The following is an 11,344-nucleotide window of genomic DNA, read 5'->3' on the forward strand; positions in this document are numbered from 1 at the left end:
ACTATACTCAGTAGACAACTCGGTGTATACTACGTTCTGTGACTACTTTCCTCTGTAACCGACTAGACTGTGCATACCGACTTCTTTATGTCTACCGATTGCATGATTCAGTAGTGCTAACCAACTAGAATATATAGTATGACTTTGAATACAAAAACTAATGGCAATTTGATAAGTAGTAACAATCTCCCGTTTTGACATTAGTTGAGATGTTTGACAAAAACTACTTTCAAAGTCATAACTCAAAAATCTATATATTTTGCAAAATGACTATACTTGACAGTAAATACAATAGTCAATGAAATAGTATATTCAGATATACTCCCCTTATCATTATACTATACATAACTTTGATTTGCATGTTCAGTTCTGTGCTTGTGTGCTCTACTTACTATCCTTGGATATTCTGCATACTTTGCTTGGTATACTCCCCCTGTATACAATACTCTGAATACTATATCAAAACTGTATTACCAAAACTGTATCTCCCCCTATATTGTATCACTGTATTACCAAAATTGTATCTTCCCCTTTTCGACAAACATCAAAAATTTAATTTCCATCCGGGGGTGGTAACTGATCAAAAATAGATTTATACTTCTTTTGGGTGTCAGTGAGTGCGACTGAGAGTGCATCTTTGACACTTTCCATTAAAGAATTTTGTGCTTGAATATCAGCCAATAGGGATATTAAGCCATCAAGAGTGCTTCCCTCTTGTGTAGTAGATAGGCGTGTAGCTCAGTTAATCTGTTCTTGAACTGATGAAAGATGAGGAAGGAATAATGTCTGGAGTGTCATTATATCCATCAGGATCTTATGTTCTTCATTTCTGAGTTCTAACTGTTGAGCCATGAGCTATTGAAGCTTGGTATAAAAATTTTGAACCAAATTGGGCTCTATGGTCAACTTATTTGAGAGATCGGTGATCTCTTTTTCAATTGCATCAGTTTTATTCTTGATATCTTTAATGAATATGGAAAATGTGCAAAGTTTCTGAAATAAATAAAGAATATGCTTGAGTTGAGGGGACAACTCAGCAATGAATTTGACAAGTTTGACTTTGCCAATAGCTAGAGCTTTTTGTACCTCTTCAATCATTTTTGTAGTAAGCTCCTTGTCTTTGAGCTTGCTCAAGTACTTAGATGTATCAACTCTAGATGTTTCTATTTGAGTAAGGAGTTCATCTAGTTGAATATGGATGGTTGCATCAGTTGACATTGTAGCTATAGGTAGCATACCTGTTAGAAGTGTCTTTACCTTCTGAAGTACTTTAGTCTTCTTTTGAATGGCCATTTGTTTTTCTTGTTCAGCCTTTGCTTTGCATAGTTCACCAAAATCAATAAGTGCTTGCCCCTTTAATTTTGAGATATCCACATTGGGAAACACTATCGGTTTAGATAAATCAACTTTAAAACTATGCTTTTTCACTTTCTTCTTTTTACCTTTGGTCGATTGGACTAAGACAATAGCTTGAGAGGCTTTCTAACCCTCGGTAGGTTGCTCGGTAGATGCAACACTTTGGTCGATACCTGTAGCTGCTATGGTATCTTTAGGTGTCTTGGTACTGGGTGTCTCAGCTACTACAGTTTCGGTGCTCGAGGGTTCTTAAGAGGTCTTTTCTTGAGTTGTACCTTCTCCTGCTTTAGACTATTGACCTTCGGTGCCTTGTGCTATATCTTTAGGATCTTCGGTAGAGATAGGTTGAATGATCGATGGATAAGGCTAAACTTGTACTAACACAAATTCACTAGATACAAGTTTTGCATATGTAGTGCCTTCAATCATCTCCTGCTCCTATTCTTCTACATCCATGACATCTTCATCAATTTGAATAGTGTCAGCCGGGTCTTGCTTGGTAGCATCAGGACCGTGCTCAGTGACATCAGGATCTTGTTCGGTGACATCAACAATTTCAATTTTAGATTGTTCATCGACATCTTTTATTTTGAATATTTCCTACTATTTTGCTTTTGTTTCATTTTCTACATCAATGTATAGCCCATTCATCAATTTTAAGGCTCCTTGTTTGACAACAAATTTAGAATTGTAGGTTGTCAGATGCTCCTTAATCTCCGCAACAAGCATATTAGGAAATAGATGGACTAGACTTCTTTCTCTAATTTGTTTTTCTGAGTCCATTGCATATTTCCACCTGTTATCAATATGTAAGTACAGTTCACTCGGAAGTGACTTTACTAGTTCTAATGGAGCTAGCTAAAAATTTAGAAGTGTACAAATGACAACTTCTTCAATTTGTCTCTTCTCATCATTATTCCTAGTCTCATACTTGACATATCTAAATGAACCAAATCCACCATATTCTTTTTGATTTGCGCAAAAGTTTTCAACACTATGTATGTTTACCTTATTGCTTTTGACAATCTGGAATTTGTTGGCATCCTCAGATTCTGTATCACTAGACTCTTTTGCCAGAATGAGTCTCCGAGTAGATTTCTTGTAGGTCTTGGTTACCTTGGGACTAGTAACACTCTTTTGTTTCTTACTTGGTGATGCAGCTGATGCTCTTGTATTTGGCTTCTTTGTTGGAGGAGTCGGTAGGGCCTTTGGAATGTCCTGTTTCTTTCTTTTCAATACTTTACCCTTAGGCAATTTGGTGCTTAATGTTATTGCTGCCTCTTGAGCTTCTGATTCCTCTTCGGTAATGGTAAGAGTACCTTTGATAGGTGTGGAGGAAGATTCTTTTCTGAATTTCTTAGATAATGCCTTAATCATCTTTGTAGCCTTTCTTCTAGCTTTAGGTACTATAATGATCATTTTCACCTTTTCCTTAACTTCTTCATAAGTTCCATATCTTAGTTCGGTAGCATGCCTTGGCAGTGTAAGAAATGCATCAATTTGATGTTGTGTGATATCATAGTCAATCTCGTAACCAATTGGTGGCAAAGATTGAGTCCTTGGTTCCACAACATTCACATAACAATAATCGGTGTCTACCTCAAAGCTTATATCATCTTTATATTTCTCTACCAACTGGGGTGGAATTTGGTACCTATTGTGCATCTTCTCTTGAAATTTGCTGAAGTAGTCATTAATGATATCATTGAAATTATCTCCCAATTTCTTGATAAAGTCATTAATTTGATGGGTGATTTGTTGGTGTAGCTCCCAAACTACTTTACTGGCCGATGGAAAGAATTTCTCAAAGTAGAAAAACATGCATACAAGAAGTGAACCAAACTTCAGTGTATTTGCCGAGTTGTTCTTCTTCGGCTTCCTTATTATGTTTAGGTTCTCAAACAAGTTTTTCAATAACACTTCATATAAGTCTACTTTCATTCCCTTTTTCACTATTTTATAGTCTAAGTCAACTGCTGCACAGGGTACACTGTTTTCCCTTGCTAATTGGAAGAAATAGTAACCAATTACTCTAATTGCAAACTTAAGTTCTGCATCAGTGACATTGTTCAGTTTCAGTCCTCGATAATCAGATTCTACTCTAGTTAAACTGATTAAGTCCTTCTGTGATATCATCCTCTGTGCTCGTGCATGATCATAGATAGATAACCGGTGATCACATGAATGATTTCCTTAGTGATTTTTAATGGTTTCTCCTCTAGCCACATAAAATCATCATGAACTCTGCTCAAAACAAACTTAACCCACTGGGGTTTGAACACACAAGGATAGGCTAGGGCTTTAGTTAATCCCTTGATTTTGATATGCTTGTACTTGCTATCCATTTTGCCTTCGGTACATAGCTCATTATATGTGTCACTTATCTCAACATGACCAAGATCTTCAACATGGTATTTGGTGAAGAATCTATCATCTTCGACTAACAAGACTCGATTCGAGATGAGTGAAAAGGCAGTTTTGTCATCGGGTTTAGGGGCGACTTTAGGAGTCAAAGTGTATTTCAGTGAGGGCTTCTCGATATTCTTGACAACTATGGGATCTTGGATCTTGGGTGCCATTTGTAAATTTTAGATAAAACTAGCAAACTATCCTTAGGGTTTGACAGTTTACAAATGGCAGATGCTTCACACTTAATAGATAATAGCAATTTGACAAGATCGGTAAACTAGCTTAACAGTGTAATGAGATTTGATGTAAATACCTTGGATTCACTTTGAATGAGGTTTGATCACCTTGATTCACTCTGCTTTGCTCTCTTGAAAACTTGGTGAATGAAAATGACCACGAAAATACCTTTAAGTACACAAAATACCTTATCGGGCTCCATGCAGGTTAGGTCAAAACATTAAATGCACTCGATTTACCTTTAACTAATTTACTCCCTTTTTTTCATTTTAACTGAGTAACCAAATTTCATTCATTTATCGACTTGATAGGCTTCTTGTATTCACCAACTTGATAGGTTTCTTTTAAATTACTTTTGATAGAATTTCAAACTTACTAATGCATCTTAACTATGCAGATTTTGGATTTAGTACATAATAGAACAGGAACTGTTATGATTTTAACCTTTAGAGAATGCAATCCCTTCATACCTTTGCTAATTAATTTGGAATAGGTGCACCTAACTCGGTAGGTAAGGTGCTTTCTTTATTTGACACAATTTCCTTCTTTTTCCAAATCATCTTTAATTTTTCTTTTATCTCTTCAGTGTCTCCTCTAGGTTGATCTCTGCAATCTCCAGCTAAATGTCCAACTTTGTGGCAATGAAAACATGCCATACCAAGATTTCTCCATGATCTTTGGTTGTTCATTCCAAACCTTATAAAACAGTTGGCACTTATATGTCCATATCTTCCACAGCATTCACACCATATCCTTGTATTGTAATCCCATGGTATTGCTGCATATTGTCGGTAAGGATTTGTGTGAGTTCGGTAACCTCTAGCATTTGCTCGGTGTGCAGACCACATGTAGTTCTTTTGCTTAAGCTAGCACCTCTTGGTATTATGTCCATATCTATTGCAGTTTTTACAAAACCCTTTGAATTTTGCCTTCTAATAATTTTTAATAGACTTTGTCCTACATTGATTAGATGTATGACCATATTTATTGCAATTGTAACAATAACCATTTGACTTAATGATATTCGGTTGCTTACCTTTTCCGATTTGGCATATGTTGGCAGTATGACCTTGATTTCCATAGTAGTAGCAAATAGGCTTCTTTCTTTTGATGTTATTCCTGTTTCTAGCTTGCTTTGATGATTCTCCTCTCTCGGTAGTATGAATTCCTTTCTTGGTAGATTCTTTTCCTTTGTAGCCAAGTCCTGCATCTTTGTTGGGTCTTCTTGTATTCAGTTGCTCATCCAACATCTTTGATGCTTCGTAACTTTTCTTCAATGTTTGTTTGGATTTTTTTTGTTTCAAGTTCATTGGTCAACCTTGATACTTCAAGTCTAAAAGCTTGGTTTTCATCATTCTTTAGAATTGCTTCATGATGTGCATAACCTAGTTGATCTGTCATATTTTGTTGAATCCTAGTTAACCTTGTGATTTCATCATTCTTATCAGATACTAAGACTTCAATTTGTTGTTTCTCTCTTTGTAGATCTCTTGCTTTATCCTCTGCTATCCTTAATGCATCTAGATTTTCAGTCATTTGTGTATTGAAATGTTCATGTTCTCTTTTCATTGCTTTTAGTTGATCAGCCAATGCTTTGTTCTTTTCTTTCAATACTCCAATCATTTCTTTAGTTTCTTCAGATATACTATTCTTAGATGATGTGTCCATTTGTTCCACTAAATCTTGAGAATCCTACAAGTCATCAGATAATCTTCTTCTTACTTTTAGAGATTTTTGCCTTTGCCTTTGCATGTCTGCAATCACTTGATTTGCATGATCCAACTCTTCTTCCAGATACACAATCCTTCGAGATTGTTTATAGCCTTCCATTCATAAGATCTTTCTCTTTAGGTAGTTAAACCCTTTTCCAAGATTTGAGCTCTAATACCAATTGTTAGGCCAAATATGGAAAGCTAATGTACTGAGAGGGGAGGGGTGAATCAGTACTCCAAAACTTTTCTTGAATAATAACTTTGCTATTATGCATAAACAGAATAGTGGAGTAACATAAGATAAAGTTAAAACAAATAGATAACAATCATACATGATTCACTCCATAACACATATATTTTGGTTACACAGAAACTCTTGGTTAGAGAGAAAAACTACGGTGGGGATGGCATCCACAACTTCACTACTACAATAATAAAGAATTCTCAGTTAGAGCTACATTTAGCTATTTCTAATAGCATACCCTGTTAGGAGTAACAAGATCTGTTAGATCTACCTTGCTAAAGGATTTTACAACATTTATTTTGAATGCTGCACCTAGTTAGAGGCTTTACAATTTATAGACTTGATTAGAGTCTTTTACCCTGTTAGAGGTTTCTCTTTCAACTTCACAATATTATAATAAAATCATTACAAATATCTGCAACTTTACATCTGAAATGTTATAGCAGATTCTATGTGCTCAGAATAGATTACCTTGCTTATAGCATACCTCGGTAACCCATATAGTAACTCGGTAAACCCTTCTATTTACTCTGTTCTTCGACTGTTCTCTGAAAACCTTCTTGGTGACCTTTGTGTCTATGTAACAGTCCTCTTAGATTCCATACATACACTTCACTAATGTTGTATAAATAGATCTCTTAAAATGGTGATCCAATTCATTGCTTTGATCTTACAAACAAGATTCCTTGAATGAATAACTAAACAAAATATTTCATTGGTTAGATTGTCCTTGTAATCATACATAATCTTCTGGTGCAATTTCTAATGTAATAGCGGTTAGATGTGTCTTGATCTTGTAACATGTTTTCATATGCATGTCCAGGTTCAATGTATCTAGTAACATGTTTCACTCGGTGTATGTCAACTTGGTGTGTCATCTTTACTGCTTGGTAGTCTCAAAATAATACTCGGTAGACAACTCGTTGTATACTGTGTTCTGTGACTGCTTTCCTCTGTAACCGACTAGACTATGCATACTGACTGCATGATTCGGTAGTGCTAACCGACTAGAATATATAGTATGACTTTGAATACAAAAACTAATGGCAATTTGATAAGTAGTAACATGAACAACACCTACGAGAAACTTCTGGCTTCGGCTACTATACTTGGTTTAGGCCATTTTACAATTACCTGGACCTTCATAGGGTCGATGTTCAACTGACCATGTCCTACAACATAGCCTAAGTACACCATAGATGTCTTAACAAACTCACATTTTGACATCTTTACCTAAAGTGTCTCTTTTCTCAAAACATCAAAAATGTTCTTTACATGATTTACGTGATCATTCTAGGACTTACTAAATACAAGGATATCATCTAGGTAGACTATTCAAAAAAATTTAATGAAAGGACAAAATACATCATTCATTACACACATGAAAGTGGTTGGTGCATTGCACAGACCAAAATGCATTACCAACTATTCCTATAGTCCTTGTTTAGTCTGGAATGCAGTTTTCCAAATGTCATTTTCCTGTAATCCTAATCTGATGATAACCACTTTGCAAACCTAGCTTAGTAAAATAAACTGCATGCTTTAGCTAATCAAGTAAATCATCAATACAAGGAACATGATACTTTTTCTTTACTGTGATACACGTTCTCCAAGACCTTTCCTTCTTTGGCACTCGTACAATTGGTGAGCCACAAGGAGATGTACTTGGTCTAATCACTCCTTTCTCGACTAACTCCTGTACCTGTTTCTTGATCTCCTCATTATGTAGAATAGATAAGTGATACATGCTGATATTAGGAAGAGGCATGTCCTAATGCAAATTTATCTCACACTGGATCTCTCACTTGGGGAGCAATCCCTTTGGTTCCTGAAAAAGGTCGATACAATTTTGACCAACTTAGCCTTATGTTCTGGTTTACACCCCTTAAATGCCTTGGATTTATCATCATCCTTATATTTTACAAGCATATGTATAAATTTTTTTCTCGCATTTACTAATCTTTTCATTTGACCAACATTTATTAATGCAAGACTAGTTTTAAATTTATGCAATCTAACTATGTACTATTTACCATCTTTGAACAAATGATACTTATTTTGCCCCCTATTTTATATTTCATGTCTATAAAAAAGATATGAACTTCCTAACACAAGCCCACAAATATCTAAAGGTACTAAATATCCAACGGAATCTTTTCTAAATTTTTTCAATAGTATCTGCATATTTAAAGGGGATCTTGAACAAACTGAGAGCATACACCAGGAGGTTCTAAAGAGTGGCTTTGAGCACCTCAATCTTACCAACCTAACTAAGGAGGGTCCCCTTCTAGCCAACCAAGTTCCTATTGAACTGATTAATCAAAGAGAGCTAAAAGGTATCAAAAGGTTTAGGCCCTATATGAAGACAAAGGTAAGTGGAAGGAAGAAAACCAATCCTACATTCAAGAATGTTAGCAATCTTCTTTTTCCTTGACTAAGGAGTATTGATAAAATAGATGAAACTCTTAGCTCTATTGACCATCTGCCCCAAGACCTTTTCATAGAGGCTGAGGGTGGATTTAATGACTCTAACCTCCCCAATAATATTGTGACATCCACAAACTGCTGATGAGAATAATTCACGTTAGCAAAGGAAGGCTTCAAACCTTTTAGAGATCCATCCAGTACCTGTTTATGAATAAATATGCCCAAACATTTGACCTTGATAGTAAACAAAATTGGGGATATAGGGTCACCTTTCCTTAACCCCCTTAAGGTTCTAAAGAAATGAGAAGGCGACCCATTAAAAAAACTAATGGTAGAAGAAGTAGAGATAAGCTACTAGATTAAACCAATGACTTTACCCAAAAATCAAAAGGCACAAAGAACTATTTTCAGAAAATGCCAATCCACCCTATCATAAGCCTTTGCAATGTCCAACTTAAAAAAAGAGAGAGATTTAGCCTCCATCAATGAATGAATATTCTCATGAACAGTAATGACAGAGTCAAGGATTTGTCTCCCTGGGACAAAAGCATTCTGTTGAGGAGAGATCAAAAGGGGCAGAATCCATAGCAAGCTCGAGGTGATAACTTTGGAAATGATTTTGTAAAAGGAATTGCACCAGATGATAGGTCTGAAAGCATCTAAAGAATTAGCCCCATGCAATTTAGGAATGAGAAAAATGAAGGTTGCATTTCATTCTTTAAGCAAAGACCTAGCTCCAAAAAACTCTTTAACAACATTAGAAACATCATTTTCGACAATATCCAAGAAGTCCTAAAAGAAGAACATAGGAAAATCATCACGGTTAGGGGGCTTTATTACCATCAAAGGAAAATACAGTAATTTTGATTTCCTTGTTTGAGGGAATAGCTGCCAAATTGTGATTTTGATCTTCAGAGAGACCTTTAGGAATAACACCTGCTAGAATACCTTGGGCATCCAGATTCAACATAGGGTCCGCCATTAGAAGCTCCCTAAAAAAATCAACAAAAGCTTCACTAATATCCTATTCCTTCTCTATCCTTCTACGATTTATGACAAGGTGATTAATTCTATAATCCCTAGCCAGATTACAAACTATGTCCTATTTATGACAACTATTCATACCTCTAATATTCTAGGATAAAATCTTCATTTCTTAGCAGGAGAGTTAAAAAGACTTTCATGGATCATCTTTTGTGATTCATCCGCAATGTTTTGCATATAGTCCTCCTCTCTTTGCCACATATTGGATTTACTTCCCATGCTCTAAGAAGGTCCACAATATACTCTAACTCTATTCCAAGTGGTGACACCAACACTCGATTTCTGTTGCATTTTCTTCTTCTTCTTTTCCAATTTAGTATAGTTCATGTCATCATCAAAATGAATCTTCTCCAAAATTATATTCAATTTTTCCTTAGGGGATTGCATCAAATCTTGAATGACCATATTCTGGTCCAAATTAGAATCACCCAAAGTGGGGGTCTTAATCCATCATGAAAGAATATTTCCAATAGAAGAGCCTAAGACATATGAAGATTGATGGTCCTTGAAAGTGAAGATAGGGTTCGCCCCTTCTCCTTCATCCTCACTTCTTCTTATACTAGGGGTTATGCATATGTATCCAGCATCATTTGGGTTCATTTCTCCCTCCTCCAAATCATCTTCCTCATTGGTAGTAGTTATCTCAACAACTCTAACACTATTTTATTCTTCCCCCTATACCAAGGCATTACATTGATCATCCTCTTGGTCCTCCTCCTTCATCTCACTATTCTTCACTTCTTGTATGTTTTCTATATCATTTTCCTCCAGAGTTTCCTCCTTAGTACAAACAATATGTTTAGAGTGATGAGTATCCTCCCTGACATTTCTATCCCTTTGGACCTCATTTATTTTTTAGGCATCTTGTTATCTTCTCCGATATTTCTATCCACCTAGATCTCATTAGGCATATAATGGTTATTATTTTCCTTACAACCTTGACCTTCATAAAGAACTTTCTTAGGCTTTCAAACCCTAGGGCCTTTATTACCATTTTCATCTTTCTTATTGTTCAGAGGGAATCTCTTTGCCCAATGTTCAACCTTCTTGCACAAAAAATAGACAAAATGCAATGATTCATATTCAATGATCTGGAATAATGGTGCTAGCTTCTAAACAAGTTCAACCGAGGAAGGAAGATCCTTAGATATGCTAACCCCCACACATATAGCATAAACCATTGTTTTTCTAGTGGTCATCATAGGGTCAATCGAATGAATTTCCCTGAACACTCCAACAATACCCTTAAATATGTCTTCATGCTAATATTCTAAAGGAAGCCTTGGGAGTTTAACCCATATAGGAATTGTATCAAAAAAAGCATCTGACATATCTATGACTTACAAATACCCTTACCACATCAATGTTCGATTTAGGCCCAAAAAATTTACCAACAAGGGTAAGCCACATAATAACAATATTATGGTCTATCACTTGATCTGGAATTGAAAGAGTCACCTTACCACTAGCCTTATCACAAATGATAGAGACAGGGAGAAAGGAAGACTTCCCAGTTGGTTTGACTCCAAGCAAAGATGCCCAATGATTCTTCATAGCACCAGCAAGAAAAGCGCATTCAGTGGCCCCTTGATAGGTTGACTCATCTAAGGATCATATGTAGAGACCCTATCATGAGGGCCTTCCTCAGAAGGTACATTCCTAATGGAACCATCACCTGAGTCCACCTAAAACCTAGCATCCAGCTCCCCACCATCTTTGTATTTAGCATCTCCCTATTTATTTGAGCCACCAGCTAGTAAAAATCCAGCTCCCTGAAGCCCCAGTGGAGGATCAGAAAGAGTCACCATGGACGGGGAAGGTTCAAAGTTCAAAATTCAAAATTTTAAATTGGATTAATTATTTTAGAGCTGATTTAGAAATATTTCAAAACTCAAATTCAAATTCATAGATCTCA

Source organism: Cryptomeria japonica, chromosome 8, assembly GCF_030272615.1.
Source record: "Cryptomeria japonica chromosome 8, Sugi_1.0, whole genome shotgun sequence".
NCBI classification, from domain to species: domain Eukaryota; kingdom Viridiplantae; phylum Streptophyta; class Pinopsida; order Cupressales; family Cupressaceae; genus Cryptomeria; species Cryptomeria japonica.